The sequence below is a fragment of the Cyprinus carpio genome, chromosome B21 (genome assembly GCF_018340385.1).
Source record: "Cyprinus carpio isolate SPL01 chromosome B21, ASM1834038v1, whole genome shotgun sequence".
Taxonomy (NCBI): domain Eukaryota; kingdom Metazoa; phylum Chordata; class Actinopteri; order Cypriniformes; family Cyprinidae; genus Cyprinus; species Cyprinus carpio.
The window spans coordinates 20,594,254-20,616,621 of record NC_056617.1 but is presented as its reverse complement, the minus strand read 5'-3'; the positions used below and the strand labels follow the sequence as shown (position 1 = coordinate 20,616,621).

Here is a 22,368-nt window from a genome sequence, read left to right as displayed (position 1 = left end):
CCTCATAAACCACGAGTAAACACACACTTGTGTTATTAAACTATAGTTTACTGCTGAGTCACATACAATAGTCATGTGTGTCCTCATAAACCACGAGTAAACACACACTTGTGTTATTAAACTATATTCTTCTGCTGAGTTGCATACAATAGTCATGTGTGTCCTCATAAACCACGAGTAAACACACACTTGTGTTATTAAACTATAGTTTACTGCTGAGTCTCATACAATAGTCATGTGTGTCCTCATAAACCACGAGTAAACACACACTTGTGTTATTAAACTATATTCTTCTGCTGAGTCACATACAATAGTCATGTGTGTCCTCATAAACCACGAGTAAACACACACACTTGTGTTATTAAACTATAGTTTACTGTTGAGTCTCATACAATAGTCATGTGTGTCCTCATAAACCCACGAGTAAACACACACTTGTGTTATTAAACTATAGTTTACTGCTGAGTCGCATGCAATAATCATGTGTGTCCTCATAAAACCACGAGTAAACACACACTTGTGTTATTAAACTATAGTCTACTGCTGAGTCACATACAATAGTCATGTGTGTCCTCATAAACCACGAGTAAACACACACTTGTGTTATTAAACTATAGTTTACTGCTGAGTCGCATACAATAGTCATGTGTGTCCTCATAAACCACGAGTTAAACACACACTTGTGTTATTAAACTATAGTCTACTGCTGAGTCGCATACAATAGTCATGTGTGTCCTCATAAACCACGAGTAAACACACACTTGTGTTATTAAACTATAGTCTACTGCTGAGTCTCATACAATAGTCATGTGTGTCCTCATAAACCACGAGTAAACACACACTTGTGTTATTAAACTATAGTTTACTGCTGAGTCACATACAATAGTCATGTGTGTCCTCATAAACCACGAGTAAACACACACTTGTGTTATTAAACTATAGTCTACTGCTGAGTCGCATACAATAGTCATGTGTGTCCTCATAAACCACGAGTAAACACATAAACCACGGGGTCGTACACACTTGTGTTATTAAACTATAGTCTACTGCTGAGTCACATACAATAGTCATGTGTGTCCTCATAAACCACGAGTAAACACACACTTGTGTTATTAAACTATAGTTTACTGCTGAGTCGCATACAATAGTCATGTGTGTCCTCATAAACCACGAGTAAACACACACTTGTGTGTTATTAAACTAAAGTCTACTGCTGAGTCGCATACAATAGTCATGTGTGTCCTCATAAACCACGAGTAAACACACACTTGTGTTATTAAACTATAGTTTACTGCTGAGTCTCATACAGTAGTCATGTGTGTCCTCATAAACCACGAGTAAACACACACTTGTGTTATTAAACTATAGTTTACTGCTGAGTCTCATACAATAGTCATGTGTGTCCTCATAAACCACGAGTAAAACACACACTTGTGTTATTAAACTATAGTCTACTGCTGAGTCTCATACAATAGTCATGTGTGTCCTCATAAACCACGAGTAAACACACACTTGTGTTATTAAACTATAGTTTACTGCTGAGTCTCATACAATAGTCATGTGTGTCCTCATAAACCACGAGTAAACACACACTTGTGTTATTAAACTATAGTCTTCTGCTGAGTCTCATACAATAGTCATGTGTGTCCTCTTAAACCACGAGTAAACACACACTTGTGTTATTAAACTATAGTCTACTGCTGAGTCGCATACAATAGTCATGTGTGTCCTCATAAACCACGAGTAAACACACACTTGTGTTATTAAACTATAGTCTACTGCTGAGTCACATACAATAGTCATGTGTGTCCTCATAAACCACGAGTTAACACACACTTGTGTTATTAAACTATAGTCTACTGCTGAGTCACATACAATAGTCATGTGTGTCCTCATAAACCACGAGTAAACACACACTTGTGTTATTAAACTATAGTCTACTGCTGAGTCACATACAATAGTCATGTGTGTCCTCATAAACCACGAGTAAACACACACACTTGTGTTATTAAACTATAGTCTACTGCTGAGTCGCATACAATAGTCATGTGTGTCCTCATAAACCACGAGTAAAACACACACTTGTGTTATTAAACTATAGTCTACTGCTGAGTCACATACAATAGTCATGTGTGTCCTCATAAACCACGAGTAAACACACACTTGTGTTATTAAACTATAGTCTACTGCTGAGTCACATACAATAGTCATGTGTGTCCTCATAAACCACGAGTAAACACACACTTGTGTTATTTAACTATAGTCTACTGCTGAGTCACATACAATAGTCATGTGTGTCCTCATAAACCACGAGTAAACACACACTTGTGTTATTAAACTATAGTCTACTGCTGAGTCACATACAATAGTCATGTGTGTCCTCATAAACCACGAGTAAACACACACTTGTGTTATTAAACTATAGTCTACTGCTGAGTCACATACAATAGTCATGTGTGTCCTCATAAACCACGAGTAACACACACACTTGTGTTATTAAACTATAGTCTACTGCTGAGTCACATACAATAGTCATGTGTGTCCTCATAAACCACGAGTTAACACACACTGGTGTTATTAAACTATAGTCTACTGCTGAGTCACATACAATAGTCATGTGTGTCCTCATGAACCACGAGTAAACAAACACTTGTGTTATTAAACTATAGTTTACTGCTGAGTCTCATACAATAGTCATGTGTGTCCTCATAAACCACGAGTAAACACACACTTGTGTTATTAAACTATAGTCTACTGCTGAGTTGCATACAATAGTCATGTGTGTCCTCATAAACCACGAGTGAACACACACTTGTGTTATTAAACTATAGTCTACTGCTGAGTCACATACAATAGTCATGCTGTGTCCTCATAAAACCACGAGTCACACACACTTGTGTTATTCCATGAGCCTGTCGTACCATGTGTCCTCCTACAAGTAAAGTCATGTGTTCTGCTAAAGAGGTTTGTTAACACACATTTAGTTTTTCACTGTGATATGACCTAGTATATGTTCTCTTATTGCTACTGAGTGCAGTACACACTTGTGTTATTAAACAATAGTCAGTACATACATAGTTATGTGTGTCCTCATAAACCACCAGTAAACACACACTTGTGTTATTAAACTATAGTTTACTGCTGAGTCACATACAATAGTCATGTGTGTCCTCATAAACCACGAGTAAACACACACTTGTGTTATTAAACTATAGTTTACTGCTGAGTCGCATACAATAGTCATGTGTGTCCTCATAAACCACGAGTAAACACACACTTGTGTTATTAAACTATAGTTTACTGCTGAGTCGCATACAATAGTCATGTGTGTCCTCATAAACCACGAGTAAAACACACACTTGTGTTATTAAACTATAGTCTACTGCTGAGTCACATACAATAGTCATGTGTGTCCTCATAAACCACGAGTAAAAACACACCTTGTGTTATTAAACTATAGTTTAATGCTGCGTCTCATACAGTAGTCATGTGTGTCCTCATAAACCACGAGTAAACACACACTTGTGTTATTAAACTATAGTCTACTGCTGAGTCACATACAATAGTCATGTGTGTCCTCATAAACCACGAGTAAAACACACACTTGTGTTATTAAACTATAGTCTACTGCTGAGTCACATACAATAGTCATGTGTGTCCTCATAAACCACGAGTAAACACACACTTGTGTTATTAAACTATAGTTTACTGCTGAGTCTCATACAATAGTCATGTGTCCTCATGAACCACGAGTAAACACACACTTGTGTTATTAAACTATAGTTTACTGCTGAGTCTCATACAATAGTCATGTGTGTCCTCATAAACCACGAGTTAAACACACACTTGTGTTATTAAACTATATTCTTCTGCTGAGTCGCATACAATAGTCATGTGTGTCCTCATAAACCACGAGTAAACACACACTTGTGTTATTAAACTATAGTCTACTGCTGAGTCTCATACAATAGTCATGTGTGTCCTCATAAACCACGAGTAAACACACACTTGTGTTATTAAACTATAGTCTACTGTTGAGTCGCATACAATAGTTATGTGTGTCCTCATAAACCACGAGTAAAACACACACTTGTGTTATTAAACTATAGTTTACTGCTGAGTCGCATACAATAGTCATGTGTGTCCTCATAAACCACGAGTAAACACACACTTGTGTTATTAAACTATAGTCTACTGCTGAGTCGCATACAATAGTCATGTGTGTCCTCATAAACCACGAGTAAAAACACACTTTTGTTATTTAAACTATAGTTTACTGCTGAGTCTCATACAATAGTCATGTGTGTCCTCATAAACCACGAGTAAAACACACACTTGTGTTATTAAACTATAGTTTACTGCTGAGTCGCATACAATAGTCATGTGTGTCCTCATAAACCACGAGTAAACACACACTTGTGTTATTAAAACTATAGTCTACTGCTGAGTCGCATACAATAGTCATGTGTGTCCTCATAAACCACGAGTAAACACACACTTGTGTTATTAAACTATAGTCTACTGCTGAGTCACATACAATAGTCATGTGTGTCCTCATAAACCACGAGTAAAACACACACTTGTGTTATTAAACTATAGTTTACTGCTCAGTCGCATACAATAGTCATGTGTGTCCTCATAAACCACGAGTAAAAACACACATTTGTGTTATTAAACTATAGTCTATTGCTGAGTCGCATACAATAGTCATGTGTGTCCTCATAAACCACGAGTAAACACACACTTGTGTTATTAAACTATAGTCTACTGCTGAGTCTCATACAATAGTCATGTGTGTCCTCATAAACCACCAGTAAACACACACTTGTGTTATTAAACTATAGTCTACTGCTGAGTCGCATACAATAGTCATGTGTGTCCTCATAAACCACGAGTTAACACACACACTTGTGTTATTAAACTAAAGTCTACTGCTGAGTCTCATACAATAGTCATGTGTGTCCTCATAAACCACCAGTAAACACACACTTGTGTTATTAAACTATAGTCTACTGCTGAGTCACATACAATAGTCATGTGTGTGTCCTCATAAACCACGAGTAAACACACACTTGTGTTATTAAAACTATAGTTTACTGCTGAGCCGCATACAATAGTCATGTGTGTCCTCATAAACCACGAGTAAACACACACTTGTGTTATTAAACTATAGTCTACTGCTGAGTCGCATACAATAGTCATGTGTGTCCTCATAAACCACGAGTAAACACACACACACTTGTGTTATTAAACTATAGTCTACTGCTGAGCCGCATACAATAGTCATGTGTGTCCTCATAAACCACGAGTAAAGACACACTTGTGTTATTAAACTATAGTTTACTGCTGAGTCACATACAATAGTCATGTGTGTCCTCATAAACCACGAGTAAACACACACTTGTGTTATTAAACTATAGTTTACTGCTGAGTCGCATACAATAGTCATGTGTGTCCTCATAAACCACGAGTAAACACACACTTGTGTTATTAAACTATAGTCTACTGCTGAGTCGCATACAATAGTCATGTGTGTCCTCATAACCCACGAGTAAACACACACTTTTGTTATTAAACTATAGTCTACTGCTGAGTCTCATACAATAGTCATGTGTGTCCTCATAAACCACGAGTAAACACACACTTGTGTTATTAAACTATATTCTTCTGCTGAGTCACATTAATTCTGCTTTCTCTTTTTTTTGTCTTCCAGTTTGTCCATGAGCCTGTCGCTCCAGCCATTACGGGAAGTGAAGTCACTTCTGCTAAAGAGGTTTGTTAACACTTTTGTCAATTTAGTTTTTCACTCGTTATAACATGACCTGGAGTGAAATTCTCTTATTGCTACAAAATGTGATTCAGCATAAACACTATTGTTAAAAACACTTGTGTGTTAACAGTCTATGAGTCGCATACAGTAGGCATGTGTGTCCTCATAAACCACGAGTAAACACACACTTGTGTTATTAAACTATAGTTTACTGCTGAGTCACATACAATAGTCATGTGTGTCCTCATAAACCACGAGTAAACACACACTTGTGTTATTAAACTATATTCTTCTGCTGAGTCGCATACAATAGTCATGTGTGTCCTCATAAACCACGAGTAAACACACACTTGTGTTATTAAACTATAGTCTACTGCTGAGTCACATACAATAGTCATGTGTGTCCTCATAAACCACGAGTAAACACACACTTGTGTTATTAAACTATAGTCTACTGCTGAGTCTCATACAGTAGTCATGTGTGTCCTCATAAACCACGAGTAAACACACACTTGTGTTATTAAACTATAGTCTACTGCTGAGTCACATACAATAGTCATGTGTGTTCTCATAAACCACGAGTAAAAACACACACTTGTGTTATTAAACTATAGTTTACTGCTGAGTCGCATACAATAGTCATGTGTGTCCTCATAAACCACGAGTAAACACACACTTGTGTTATTAAACTATAGTTTACTGCTGAGTCTCATACAATAGTCATGTGTGTCCTCATAAACCACGAGTAAACACACACTTGTGTTATTAAACTATAGTCTACTGCTGAGTCGCATGCAATAGTCATGTGTGTCCTCATAAACCACGAGTAAACACACACTTGTGTTATTAAACTATAGTCTTCTGCTGAGTCTCATACAATAGTCATGTGTGTCCTCTTAAACCACGAGTAAAACACACACTTGTGTTATTAAACTATAGTCTACTGCTGAGTCGCATACAATAGTCATGTGTGTCCTCATAAACCACGAGTAAACACACACTTGTGTTATTAAACTATAGTCTACTGCTGAGTCGCATACAATAGTCATGTGTGTCCTCATAAACCACGAGTAAACACACACTTGTGTTATTAAACTATAGTCTACTGCTGAGTCGCATACAATAGTCATGTGTGTCCTCATAAACCACGAGTAAACACACACTTGTGTTATTAAACTATAGTTTACTGCTGAGTCTCATACAATAGTCATGTGTGTCCTCATAAACCACGAGTAAACACACACTTGTGTTATTAAACTATAGTCTACTGCTGAGTCGCATACAATAGTCATGTGTGTCCTCATAAACCACGAGTAAACACACACTTGTGTTATTAAACTATAGTCTACTGCTGAGTCACATACAGTAGTCATGTGTGTCCTCATAAACCACGAGAGTAAAACACACACTTGTGTTATTAAACTATAGTCTATTGCTGAGTCGCATACAATAGTCATGTGTGTCCTCATAAACCACGAGTAAACACACACTTGTGTTATTAAACTATAGTTTACTGCTGAGTCGCATACAATAGTCATGTGTGTCCTCATAAACCACGAGTGTCACACACACTTGTGTTATTAAACTATAGTCTACTGCTGAGTCGCATACAATAGTGATGTGTGTCCTCATAAACCACCAGTAAACACACACTTGTGTTATTAAACTATAGTCTACTGCTTGAGTCTCATACAATAGTCATGTGTGTCCTCATAAACCACGAGTAAACACACACACTTGTGTTATTAAACTAAAGTCTACTGCTGAGTCGCATACAATAGTCATGTGTGTCCTCATAAACCACGAGTAAACACACAATTGTGTTATTAAACTATAGTCTACTGCTGAGTCGCATACAATAGTCATGTGTGTCCTCATAAAACCACGAGTAAACACACACTTGTGTTATTAAACTATAGTTTACTGCTGAGTCTCATACAATAGTCATGTGTGTCCTCATAAACCACACGAGTAAAACACACACTTGTGTTATTAAACTATAGTCTACTGCTGAGTCACATACAATAGTCATGTGTGTCCTCATAAACCACGAGTAAACACACACTTGTGTTATTAAACTATAGTCTACTGCTGAGTCTCATACAATAGTCATGTGTCCTCATAAACCACGAGTAAACACACACTTGTGTTATTAAACTATAGTCTACTGCTGAGTCGCATACAATAGTGATGTGTGTCCTCATAAACCACCAGTAAACACACACTTGTGTTATTAAACTATAGTCTACTGCTGAGTCACATACAATAGTCATGTGTGTCCTCATAAACCACGAGTAAACAAACACTTGTGTTATTAAACTATAGTCTACTGCTGAGTCACATACAATAGTCATGTGTGTCCTCATAAAACCACGAGTAAAACACACACTTGTGTTATTAAACTATAGTCTACTGCTGAGTCGCATACAATAGTCATGTGTGTCCTCATGAACCACGAGTAAACACACACTTGTGTTATTAAACTATAGTCTACTGCTGAGTCACATACAATAGTCATGTGTGTCCTCATAAACCACGAGTAAACACACACTTGTGTTATTAAACTATAGTTTACTGCTGAGTCGCATACAATAGTGATGTGTGTCCTCATAAACCACGAGTAAACACACACTTGTGTTATTTATGTGTTGTCTTATTTTGAGTATGTTACGATTTTCATTTTTGTTTTAATAAACCACGAGTAAACACACACTTGTGTTATTAAACTATAGTTTACTGCTGAGTCTCATACAATAGTCATGTGTGTCCTCATAAACCACGAGTAAACACACACTTGTGTTATTAAAACTATAGTCTACTGCTGAGTCACATACAATAGTCATGTGTGTCCTCATAAACCACGAGTAAACACACACTTGTGTTATTAAACTATAGTCTACTGCTGAGTCGCTAACAATAGTCATGTGTGTCCTCATAAACCACGAGTAAACACACACTTGTGTTATTAAACTATAGTCTATTGCTGAGTCACATACAATAGTCATGTGTGTCCTCATAAACCACGAGTAAACACACACTTGTGTTATTAAACTATAGTTTACTGCTGAGTCGCATACAATAGTCATGTGTGTCCTCATAAACCACGAGTAAACACACACTTGTGTTATTAAACTATAGTCTTCTGCTGAGTCTCATACAATAGTCATGTGTGTCCTCATAAACCACGAGTAAACACACACTTGTGTTATTAAACTATAGTCTACTGCTGAGTCACATACAATAGTCATGTTTGTCCTCATAAACCACGAGTAAAACACACACTTGTGTTATTAAACTATAGTCTACTGCTGAGTCACATACAATAGTCATGTGTGTCCTCATAAACCACGAGTAAACAAACACACTTGTGTTATTAAACTATAGTTTACTGCTGAGTCACATACAATAGTCATGTGTGTCCTCATAAACCACGAGTAACACACACTTGTGTTATTAAACTATAGTCTACTGTTGAGTCTCATACAATAGTCATGTGTGTCCTCATAAACCACGAGTAAACACACACTTGTGTTATTAAACTATAGTCTACTGCTGAGTCGCATACAATAGTCATGTTTGTCCTCATAAACCACGAGTTAACACACACACTTGTGTTATTAAACTATAGTCTACTGCTGAGTCGCATACAATAGTCATGTGTGTCCTCATAAACCACGAGTAAACACACACTTGTGTTATTAAACTATAGTTTACTGCTGAGTCTCATGCAATAGGTCATGTGTGTCCTCATAAAACACGAGTAAACACACACTTGTGTTATTAAACTATAGTTTACTGCTGAGTCACATACAATAGTCATGTGTGTCCTCATGAACCACGAGTAAACACACACCTGTGTTATTAAACTATAGTTTACTGCTGAGTCGCATACAATAGTCATGTGTGTCCTCATAAACCACGAGTAAAACCGAGTAATGTGTTATTAAACTAAAGTCTACTGCTGAGTCTCATACAATAGTCATGTGTGTCCTCATAAACCACGAGTTAAACACACACTTGTGTTATTAAACTATAGTTTACTGCTGAGTCGCATACAATAGTCATGTGTGTCCTCATAAACCACGAGTAAACACACACACTTGTGTTATTAAACTAAAGTCTACTGCTGAGTCGCATACAATAGTCATTTGTGTCCTCATAAACCACGAGTTAACACACACACTTGTGTTATTAAACTATAGTCTACTGCTGAGTCACATACAATAGTCATGTGTGTCCTCATAAACCACGAGTAAACACACACTTGTGTTATTAAACTATAGTCTACTGCTGAGTTGCATACAATAGTCATGTGTGTCCTCATAAACCACGAGTAAACACACACTTGTGTTATTAAACTATAGTCTACTGCTGAGTCACATACAATAGTCATGTGTGTCCTCATGAACCACGAGTAAACACACACTTGTGTTATTAAACTATATTCTACTGCTGAGTCGCATACAATAGTCATGTGTGTCCTCATAAACCACGAGTAAAACACACACTTGTGTTATTAAACTATAGTTTACTGCTGAGACGCATACAATAGTCATGTGTGTCCTCATGAACCACGAGTAAAACACACACTTGTGTTATTAAACTATAGTCTACTGCTGAGTCTCATACAATAGTCATGTGTGTCCTCATAAACCACGAGTAAACACACACTTGTGTTATTAAACTATAGTCTACTGCTGAGTCACATACAATAGTCATTTGTGTCCTCATAAACCACGAGTAAACACACACTTGTGTTATTAAACTATAGTTTACTGCTACTGCTGAGTCGCATACAATAGTCATGTGTATAGTCTACTGCTGAGTCTCATAAACCACGAGTAAACACACACTTGTGTTATTAAACTAAAGTCTACTGCTGAGTCGCATACAATAGTCATGTGTGTCCTCATAAACCACGAGTAAGACACACACTTGTGTTATTAAACTATAGTTTACTGCTGAGTCGCATACAATAGTCATGTGTGTCCTCATAAACCACGAGTAAACACACACTTGTGTTATTAAACTATAGTTTACTGCTGAGTCGCATACAATAGTCATGTGTGTCCTCATAAACCACGAGTAAACACACACTTGTGTTATTAAACTATAGCCTACTGCTGAGTCGCATACAATAGTCATGTGTGTCCTCATAAACCACGAGTAAACACACACACTTGTGTTATTAAACTATAGTCTACTGCTGAGTCACATACAATAGTCATGTGTGTCCTCATAAACCACGAGTAAACACACACTTGTGTTATTAAACTATAGTCTACTGCTGAGTCGCATACAATAGTCATGTGTGTCCTCATAAACCACGAGTAAACACACACTTGTGTTATTAAACTATAGTCTACTGCTGAGTCGCATACAATAGTCATGTGTGTCCTCATAAACCACGAGTAAACACACACTTGTGTTATTAAACTATAGTTTATTGCTGAGTCTCCTACAATAGTCATGTGTGTCCTCATAAACCACGAGTAAACACACACTTGTGTTATTAAACTATAGTCTACTGCTGAGTCGCATACAATAGTCATGTGTGTCCTCATAAACCACGAGTAAACACACACTTGTGTTATTAAACTATAGTTTACTGCTGCTGAGTCGCATACAATAGTCATGTGTGTCCTCATAAACCACGAGTAAACACACACTTGTGTTATTAAAGTATATTATTTTGATGTGTCGCATACAATAGTCATGTGTGTCCTCATAAACCACGAGTAAACACACACTTGTGTTATTAAACTATAGTCTACTGCTGAGTCGCATACAATAGTCATGTGTGTCCTCATAAACCACGAGTAAACACACACTTGTGTTATTAAACTATAGTTTACTGCTGAGTCGCATACAATAGTCATGTGTGTCCTCATAAACCACGAGTAAACACACACTTGTGTTATTAAACTATAGTCTACTGCTGAGTGGCATACAATAGTCATGTGTGTCCTCATAAACCACGAGTAAACACACACTTATGTTATTAAACTATAGTCTACTGCTGAGTCGCATACAATAGTCATGTGTGTCCTCATAAACCACGAGTGAACACACACTTGTGTTATTAAACTATAGTTTACTGCTGAGTCGCATACAATAGTCATGTGTGTCCTCATAAACCACGAGTAAACACACACTTGTGTTATTAAACTATAGTTTACTGCTGAGTCGCATACAATAGTCATGTGTGTCCTCATAAACCACGAGTAAACACACACTTGTGTTATTAAACTATAGTTTACTGCTGAGTCTCATACAATAGTCATGTGTGTCCTCATAAACCACGAGTAAAACACACACTTGTGTTATTAAACTATAGTTTACTGCTGAGTCGCATACAGTAGTCATGTGTGTCCTCATAAACCACGAGTAAACACACACTTGTGTTATTAAACTATAGTCTACTGTTGAGTCGCATACAATAGTTATGTGTGTCCTCATAAACCACGAGTAAACACACACTTGTGTTATTAAACTATAGTTTACTGCTGAGTCGCATACAATAGTCATGTGTGTCCTCATAAACCACGAGTAAACACACACTTGTGTTATTAAACTATAGTTTACTGCTGAGTCTCATACAATAGTCATGTGTGTCCTCATAAACCACGAGTAAAACACACACTTGTGTTATTAAACTATAGTTTCTGCTGCTGAGTCGCATACAATAATCATGTGTGTCCTCATAAACCACGAGTAAACACACACTTGTGTTATTAAACTATAGTCTACTGCTGAGTCGCATACAATAGTCATGTGTGTCCTCATAAACCACGAGTGAACACACACTTGTGTTATTAAACTATAGTTTACTGCTGAGTCTCATACAATAGTCATGTGTGTCCTCATGAACCACGAGTAAACACACACTTGTGTTATTAAACTATATTCTTCTGCTGAGTCTCATACAATAGTCATGTGTGTCCTCATGAACCACGAGTAAACACACACTTGTGTTATTAAACTATAGTTTACTGCTGAGTCGCATACAATAGTCATGTGTGTCCTCATAAACCACGAGTAAAACACACACTTGTGTTATTAAACTATAGTCTACTGCTGAGTCGCATACAATAGTCATGTGTGTCTTCATAAACCACGAGTAAACACACACTTGTGTTATTAAACTATAGTTTACTGCTGAGTCGCATACAATAGTCATGTGTGTCCTCATAAACCACGAGTAAACACACACACTTGTGTTATTAAACTATAGTCTATTGCTGAGTCGCATACAATAGTCATGTGTGTCCTCATAAACCACGAGTAAACACACACTTGTGTTATTAAACTATAGTCTACTGCTGAGTCTCATACAATAGTCATGTGTGTCCTCATAAACCACGAGTAAACACACACTTGTGTTATTAAACTATAGTTTACTGCTGAGTCGCATACAATAGTCATGTGTGTCCTCATAAACCACGAGTAAAACACACACTTGTGTTATTAAACTATAGTTTACTGCTGAGTCGCATACAATAGTCATGTGTGTCCTCATAAACCACGAGTAACACACACACTTGTGTTATTAAACTATAGTCTACTGAGTCGCATACAATAGTCATGTGTGTCCTCATAAACCACGAGTAAACATACACTTGTGTTATTAAACTATAGTTTACTGCTGAGTCGCATACAATAGTCATGTGTGTCCTCATAAACCACGAGTAAACACACACTTGTGTTATTAAACTATAGTCTACTGCTGAGTCGCATACAATAGTCATGTGTGTCCTCATAAACCACGAGTAAACACACACTTGTGTTATTAAACTATATTCTTCTGCTGAGTCGCATACAATAGTCATGTGTGTCCTCATAAACCACGAGTAAACACACACTTGTGTTATTAAACTATAGTTTACTGCTGAGTCGCATACAATAGTCATGTGTGTCCTCATAAACCACGAGTAAACACACACTTGTGTTATTAAACTATAGTCTACTGCTGAGTCACATACAATAGTCATGTGTGTCCTCATAAACCACGGAGTAAACACACACTTGTGTTATTAAACTATAGTTTACTGCTGAGCCGCATGCAATAGTCATGTGTGTCCTCATAAACCACGAGTGAACACACACTTGTGTTATTAAACTATAGTCTACTGCTGAGTCGCATACAATAGTCATGTGTGTCCTCATAAACCACGAGTAAACACACACTTGTGTTATTAAACTATAGTCTACTGCTGAGTCACATACAATAGTCATGTGTGTCCTCATAAACCACGAGTAAACACACACTTGTGTTATTAAACTATAGTCTACTGCTGAGTCACATACAATAGTCATGTGTGTCCTCATAAACCACGAGTAAAACACACACTTGTGTTATTAAACTATAGTCTACTGCTGAGTCACATACAATAGTCATGTGTGTCCTCATAAACCACGAGTAAAACACACACTTGTGTTATTAAACTATAGTCTACTGCTGAGTCTCATACAATAGTCATGTGTCCTCATGAACCACGAGTAAAACACACACTTGTGTTATTAAACTATAGTCTACTGCTGAGTCGCATACAATAGTCATGTGTGTCCTCATAAACCACGAGTAAACACACACTTGTGTTATTAAACTATAGTTTACTGCTGAGTCGCATACAATAGTCATGTGTGTCCTCATAAACCACGAGTAAAACACACACTTGTGTTATTAAACTATATTCTTCTGCTGAGTCTCATACAATAGTCATGTGTGTCCTCATAAACCACGAGTAAACACACACTTGTGTTATTAAACTATAGTTTACTGCTGAGTCGCATACAATAGTCATGTGTGTCCTCATAAACCACGAGTAAACACACACTTGTGTTATTAAACTATAGTCTACTGCTGAGTCGCATACAATAGTCATGTGTGTCCTCATAAACCACCACGAGTGAACACACACTTGTGTTATTAAAATATAGTCTACTGCTGAGTCGCATACAATAGTCATGTGTGTCCTCATAAAACCACGAGTAAACACACACTTGTGTTATTAAACTATATTCTTCTGCTGAGTCGCATACAATAGTCATGTGTGTCCTCATAAACCACGAGTAAACACACACTTGTGTTATTAAACTATATTCTTCTGCTGAGTCGCATAAAGAAATTAAGTTTTTTGATGAAAACATTTCAGGTTTTTTTTCGTCATATAATGGACTTAAATGGATTCCTCAAAAAACTTAATTTCTTTTCCACTGAAGAAAGAAAGACATGGATATCTTGGGTGGCATTGGGGGTGAGTAAATGATTAGGAAATTTTCGTTTTGAGGTGAACTAATTCTTTAAGTTTAAAATAAAAATGTTTAAATGTAATTTATTTTTCTCCTGCTCCTTAATTGAAATAGGTCATAAAAATATCAATAATTATCAATATCGACCGATATGAAACACTTATATCGTGATACAGTTTTCAGCCATATAGCCCAGCCCTAATCGGGTTTGATTTTCTGCAGTTTCGCATCCGTAGCATGCATTTTAATAGGAAAGGATGACGAATGCGAAAAAACGGAAAAACGCATGCAAAAATTTCGGAATGTGTGCAGTGGCCTTCAACCTTTTATACATTTCTTTGTTCTGCTGAGCACAAAATATATTTTGAAGAACCAAGCAGGTTTAGGCACAATTGACTTCCATAGGAGGAAAAATACTATGCAAGTTAAAGTTACCCGAAAACTGCTTGGTTACAAACATTCTTCAAAATTGATACAGGATCCATTCGCAAGGCTTTATTGTAAAACATGGTCAAAACAAGGGTTGGATCGAAACAGTAGCAGACTGGTATGACACAGGCAAAAGAGTAGCTATCACAAGGAGTGTGATATACACTATACAATACTCGGCAGTGAGAGAAAGAAAGTCCATGGCTTATGTAGGGATCTATAGACTTTTAGACTTGACCTGTAGTGACTCCACTGTGCGGTAAGCCCAAGTCTCTGTCCTGTACCCCAGATGCCCATGTGCTATCATTCCACATGGACCACTCCTGAGGCGTCTTACCTGGGCTAAGGAGAAGAACTGGACTGTTGCCCAGTTGTCCAAAGTCCTCTTTTCAGATGAGAGCAAGTTTAGTATTTCATTTGGAAACCCAGGTCCTAGAGTCTGGAGGAAGGGTGGAGAAGCTCATAGCCCAAGTTGCTTGAAGTCCAGTGTTAAGTTTCCACAGTCTGTGATGATTTGGGGTGCAATGTCATCTGCTGGTGTTGGTCCATTGTGTTTTTTGAAAACCAAAGTCACTGCAAGTGTTTACCAAGAAATTTTGGACCACTTCATTCTTCCTTCTTCTGACCAGCTTTTTGAAGATGCTGATTTCATTTTCCAGCAGGATTTGGCACCTGCCCACACTGCCAAAAGCACCAAAAGTTGTTAAATGACCGTGGTGTTGGTGTGCTTGACTGGCCAGCAAACTCACCAGACCTAAACACCAGAGAGAATCTATGGAGTATTGTCAAGAGGAAAATGAGAAACAAGAGACCAAACAATGCAGATGAACTGAAGGCCACTGTCAAAGAAATCTGGGCTTCATACCACCTCAGCAGTGCCTCAAACTGATCACCTCCATGCCACGCCGAATTGAGGCAGTAATTAAAGCAAAAGGAGCCCCTACCAAGTATTGACTACATGTACAGTAAATGAACATACTCTCCAGAAGACCAACAATTCACAAAAAATGTTTTTTTTTTTTTTTTTGGTCTTATGAAGTATTCTAATTTGTTGTGATAGTGAATTGGTGGGTTTTTGTTAAATGTGAGCCAAAATCATCACAATTAAAAGAACCAAAGACTTAAACTACTTCAGTCTGTGTGCATTGAATTTATTTAATACACAAGTTTCACAATTTGAGTTGAATTACTGAAATAAATGAAATTTTCCACGACATTCTAATTTATTGAGATGCCCTGTAATATACCTACAACACAGTAACCTGTAATAGGCTAACCCGTGTTTTCTCATGCAATATGAGATAGCTTGTCAATGGCGGGGGAAAGCGTCAATAGACTATTGTTTTAGAGTGGCCATTCATTCATCTTACAACTGCAGTATTGCCCAGTGGTATACACCTCAAAGCATTGTAAAACGATGATTTGCCTATCCATATCCACAGAGCCTTTGAAAAGGAGGAAACTGTGCCCGAAGGACACATCTGATGGACCAAACACTGAAAGAAATCTCTCTGAAAACAATGGTATGGTAAAGTTGGGTTTAAATTCTAATTTAATTTGAATTTTATTAATGTAATATCTAGATCAGGGTTCTTCAACTAAAACGGCTTGAGTTCCAGTAATGATCTATTTCATCTCTCTGTGCGCAGCACACTGTTCTCTGCTCTCATCTCTGCACGCATGACTGCACCCAAACGGCTCTACCGAGCTGACGTTAACTACCGATGCTTGATATAAATTTGATTTATTAGAAATTAGTGTTTGGTATTTATTTCATTATGTCAAAAGCATTCACGGTCCACATGGACATATTTTGCGGTCCGGATTCAGACTGGAGTCCGCCAGTTGGTGACCTCTGACCTAGACATATAAATAAAAAGAATTATAAAGAAAAATGGGGGAAAAAAACACTTAAAACTGTTTATAGGTATATCCCCCATTTCACAGACAAGGCTTAAGCCTAGTCCTAGACTAAAATGTAAATCTGAGCTAATTCAGCTGAAAGAAACTTTCACTGATTGATTCTAAAACATGTCAGTGTCTTTGTTTTGTCTTAAGATGCACAACAGTAATGTTTTTTTCTAAGGCATGTTAATAAAAATGACTTAAATGTCCTAATTGAACTGTGGCCTAATCCTGGTTTAGGCTAAGCCCTGTCTATGAAACCGGGTCATAATTTCACATTTGAAGTAGCCATATGGGCATACAATCCCATTTAATTTTGAGTTGGCTTACCTGTTCTTAAATACAAACACAATCATTCTCAATTTGAGTAAACATTACTTAATTACACAAATCTTTGTGTTAGTTCAGCCAGGGAAGCAGGTCTGGTTAAACAAAAAGGCACAAAAAATGGTAGGCAGTAATGCTAACAATTTATCATTGTTTTCTTTTCAGTCTCTAGCAGAGGAAAACGGACAGCCAAAAGGCCATGGAAAAAATCTGAGGTGAATGCTGTTATGCGACACTTCAGACAACACATAACTAAAGGTTGCTTGGCATCGATGAGGGAGTGTGAGGTCTGCAAAAATTTAGAGAATCCAGTCCTACAACACCGGACGGTCCAAAATATTAGAGACTTTGTCCGTAACCGAGGGGTAACCTTAAAACGCATGGAGTTTTATTAATTAGTATTTAAATTACTTTACATTTTTAGAAGTAAAGTTTTGTTACTCCAGTCACAAGTGACAATATTCTGAATGCAATTTAATGTAAAGTGCTGTCAAAAGATTAATCACAATTAATCGCATTCCAAAATACGTTTTTTACATACTTTATACACACAGATACAGTATATATTTTGAAAATATTTACATGTATTTACATTTATATATTTATATTAGGATTTCACATTTTTTTATATACTTGGTTTTATTATTTTTCTTATATATACATACGTGTTTGTATATATGTTTATACACATATATGTATATATGTATATATATATATATATATATATATATATATATATATATATACACACACACACACAATAAATATACACAGTACGCACTCATTCATTATGTAAACAAAAACTTATTTTGGATGCGATTAATCGTGATTAGTCTTTTGACAGCACTAGAATGTAATCTTATTGTGTTTTTACAAGTAACGTTTTGTCATCGAGTGAGTCTTCTTAAATGATTTACTGTTTTTAAAAGTAAAGTTTTTAATTCCTGTGAGTGAAAATTTTTTTTTTTTTTACCCAATCAAAAAGATTTTTATTAAACATGTTTTTTACTCTCTTACTAATACTGTTGATTTTTTATTTTATTTTATGGTTTTAAGGTTTTGTTAAGCATCGAGAAAAAAGCAATCAGCAATGTAAAAAAAACAAACAAAAAAAAAAAACACCTGAACTGCCTCAGTTGATCATGAATAATGTGACAGTAACAGGTAACAGTCACACCATTTGTTCTGAGAAATATATACAACAAACACTGCATTAAAAATTGAGTTTTTAAATTAATAGTTTGATATAGCCTAGTTAAGCAACATGAGACTACCAGTAGTGTTGTTTCTTGAATATCAGCACAATTGCAGATTTGACATTGATTGTATTAATTTAATCAATGAATAGTTGCAATAAGTGACTTACACTTTTAAATAGAATACATTAAATTAGTTAAAACGAAAAGATCTCAGACTTTGCAACGTCCAACTTTACAATAAATATTTACACCTGTTGCATCAACTAAAACTACAACGAGGCAGAACTATGCCTGGTGTAGACAATGGGTGTCCACGCTGACACGCAATGACATTCACACTGCAATGGCTACAATTACTAATAATAATGAACTGAATTGCTCAAGACATTGTAACAAGATAAGCCACCCCACATCATGATTTCATTGAGTACACATTTTCTAAGTCTGCATTTCCGCATGTCTCCTTGCTCATTCCCATGACCAATTTCTTCAAACAAACATTAAAAATGAAGCTTTATGTGACACTGTTTTGCTGACGTCTCTCTGTGGCTGAAAAAAAAAAAAAAAACATTTTGAATTTTGTGATAAAACTGATAGAATTTGAAAGCTGATATTTTATTTCTGATTAAAAGTAACAAAACACAAAACTTATGTGTGATTATTGGACGGCAGGCATGCTACAAATAATGAATGGAATTAAAGATGTTAAATATTTCCAAGCATTTACATTGTTCTTCAAAGGTACAGTTTCTTTTAATAATCCCAGATCATATATAATATTTTACTGCATAATTAGGCTACAAATGACTTGTGAAATTTTTTTTTTTTTTTTTTTATAATTGATCTGGTTTATGCAGGAGTTTAGTTGGGGAAAGCCAGGAGCTGTGCTATTGTCATGAAGACCCTTCTTTCAGTAGCAGAGCAAACTAATGTTACTAATGTTTGTCAGTCCCCTTAACCCAGGATTGAGGCTAGGTTTGTGTGTTGTGTGTAAAAGTGGCCTCATAAACCAGGTGTCCTCATAAACCACAGTTTGGCCCGACCCCGCAAGCCTGTGAAATGTCACATATTTAATATCTGTGTGTTATGAAAGTGAAATTGTTTTTTTGAAGCATGATTTGTCTTTTGTAGATCAAATGAAATTTTTTGACACGACTTTCATGTCGATTGGATGTTGGGAAAGGTGTGTCCCCGTAAACCATCAAAAAGTCACAATGACCTCATAAACCACATATGCCAGTATGTGTGTGTGTGTGTGTGTGTGTGTGTGTGTGTGTGTGTAGTGCTGGGCAGATAACATTTGTAGCCGTTACTGATTACAAATCACATGGCAAAAATGGTAGTAGTTAGTAACGTAATCCTTTACATAATCAGACTACTTGTTGACTATTTTTGGCTCATTTATCACATTAATTTAAATAGGATAATCTTGTACCATATTGATATAATAATACAAAGAATGGAAATATATAAATTTATTCCATTTGGTGCTACTGAAGTGCATTAAACATTAAATTGTCAAAGTTTCCCAAACTGGAGTTCATAAAGGAACTGCAGGGGGTTTGTGAGTTAAATGAAAAGCTAATAATTGAATCATAAAAATGTAAAATGAAAATAAACCTTTTTAAAATGACAACAATCAAATAAAGATATGACTGTTGTCCTGCATGTCATGTGATCGTGAATAATCATGTATCCAATAAAACGTAACTGTAGTCTGATTACAGGTATTTTAAAATGTAATATCATCTAATTACAAGTACTTAATTTTTGGAATCGAATTAAGATTAAATGTAATCAGTTACTACCCAGCACTGTATATGTGCATATATATATATATATATACCTGTATGTATATATATATATATATATATATATATATATATATATATATATATATACCTGTATGTGTATATATATATATATATATATATATATATATATATATATATGTATATATATATATATACATACAGTAGAAGACTATGTTATTGGAGTGTAAGGTGAGGTTTGTTTGTTTAAATTTTTTCTGTCAAAAAGAGAAACTTGTATATTATATTCATTCATTACACACAGACTGATATATTTCAAATGTTTATTTCTTTTAATTTTGATGATTATAACTAATAACGAAGAAAAATCCCAAATTCAGTATCTCAGAAAATTAGAATATTGTGAAAAGGTTCAATATTGAAGACACCTGGTGCCACACTCTAATCAGTTAATTAACTCAAAACACCTGCAAAGCCTTTAAATGGTCTCTCAGTCTAGTTCTGTAGGCTACACAATCATGGGGAAGACTACTGACTTGACAGTTGTCCAAAAGACGACCATTGACACCTTGCACAAGAAGGGGAAAACAGAAAAGTTCATTGCAAAAGAGGCTGGCTGTTCACAGAGCTCTGTGTCCAAGCACATTAATAGAGAGGCGAAGGGAAGGAAAAGATGTGACAGAAAAAAATGTACAAGCAATAGGGATAACCGCACCCTGGAGAGGATTGTGAAAACAAAACCCATTAAAAAATGTGGGGGAGATTCACAAAGAGTGGACTGCAGCTGGAGTCAGTGCTTCAAGAACCACTACACACAGACGTATGCAAGACATTGGTTTCAGCTGAGCATTCCTTGTGTCAAGCCACTCTTGAACAACAGACAGCGTCAGAAGAGTCTCGCTTCAAAAAGGACTGGACTGCTGCTGATTGGTCCAAAGTTATGTTCTCTGATGAAAGTAAATTTTGCATTTCCTTTGGATATCAGGGTCCCAGAGTCTGGAGGAAGAGAGGAGAGGCACACAATCCACGTTGCTTGAGGTCCAGTGTAAAGTTTCCACAGTCAGTGATGGTTTGGGGTGCCATGTCATCTGCTGGTGTTGGTCCACTGTGTTTCCTGAGGTCCAAGGTCAACGCAGCCGTATACCAGGAAGTTTTAGAGCACTTCATGCTTCCTGCTGCTGACCAACTTTATGGAGATGCAGATTTCATTTTCCAACAGGACTTGGCACCTGCACACAGTGCCAAAGCTTCCAGTAACTGGTTTAAGGACCATGGTATCCCTGTTCTTAATTGGCCAGCAAACTCGCCTGACCTTCACCCCATAGAAAATCTATGGGGTATTGTGAAGAGGAAGATGTGATATGCCAGACTCAAGAATGCAGAAGAGCTGAAGGCCACTATCAGAGCAACCTGGGCTCTCATAACACCTGAGCAGTGCCACAGACTGATCGACTCCATGCCACGCCGCATTGCTGCAGTAATTCAGGCAACAGGAGCTCCATCTAAGTATTGAGTGCTGTACATGCTCATACTTTTCATGTTTATACTTTTCAGTTGGCCAAGATTTCTAAAAATTCTTTCTTTGTATTGGTCTTAAGTAATATTAAAATTTTCTGAGATACTGAATTTGGGATTTTCCTTAGTTGTCAGTTGTAATCATCAAAATTAAAAGAAATACACATTTGAAATATATCAGTCTGTGTGTAATGAATAA

The 22,368-nt window shown here is 36.5% G+C and overlaps 1 long non-coding RNA gene across 3 annotated transcripts in view; it reads left to right on the top strand.

The window, feature by feature from the left end:
- LOC122141243 overlaps positions 1-18,259 on the top strand; it is a 28,045-nt gene extending 9,786 nt beyond the window's left edge. For all 3 annotated transcript variants that reach the window (XR_006157625.1, XR_006157626.1, XR_006157624.1), the window contains 3 exons: positions 5,714-5,773; positions 16,894-16,974; positions 17,849-18,259. This is a non-coding gene — a long non-coding RNA (uncharacterized LOC122141243). The remainder of the gene's footprint in view (positions 1-5,713; positions 5,774-16,893; positions 16,975-17,848) is intronic.
- Positions 18,260-22,368: the final 4,109 nt, after the last annotated feature.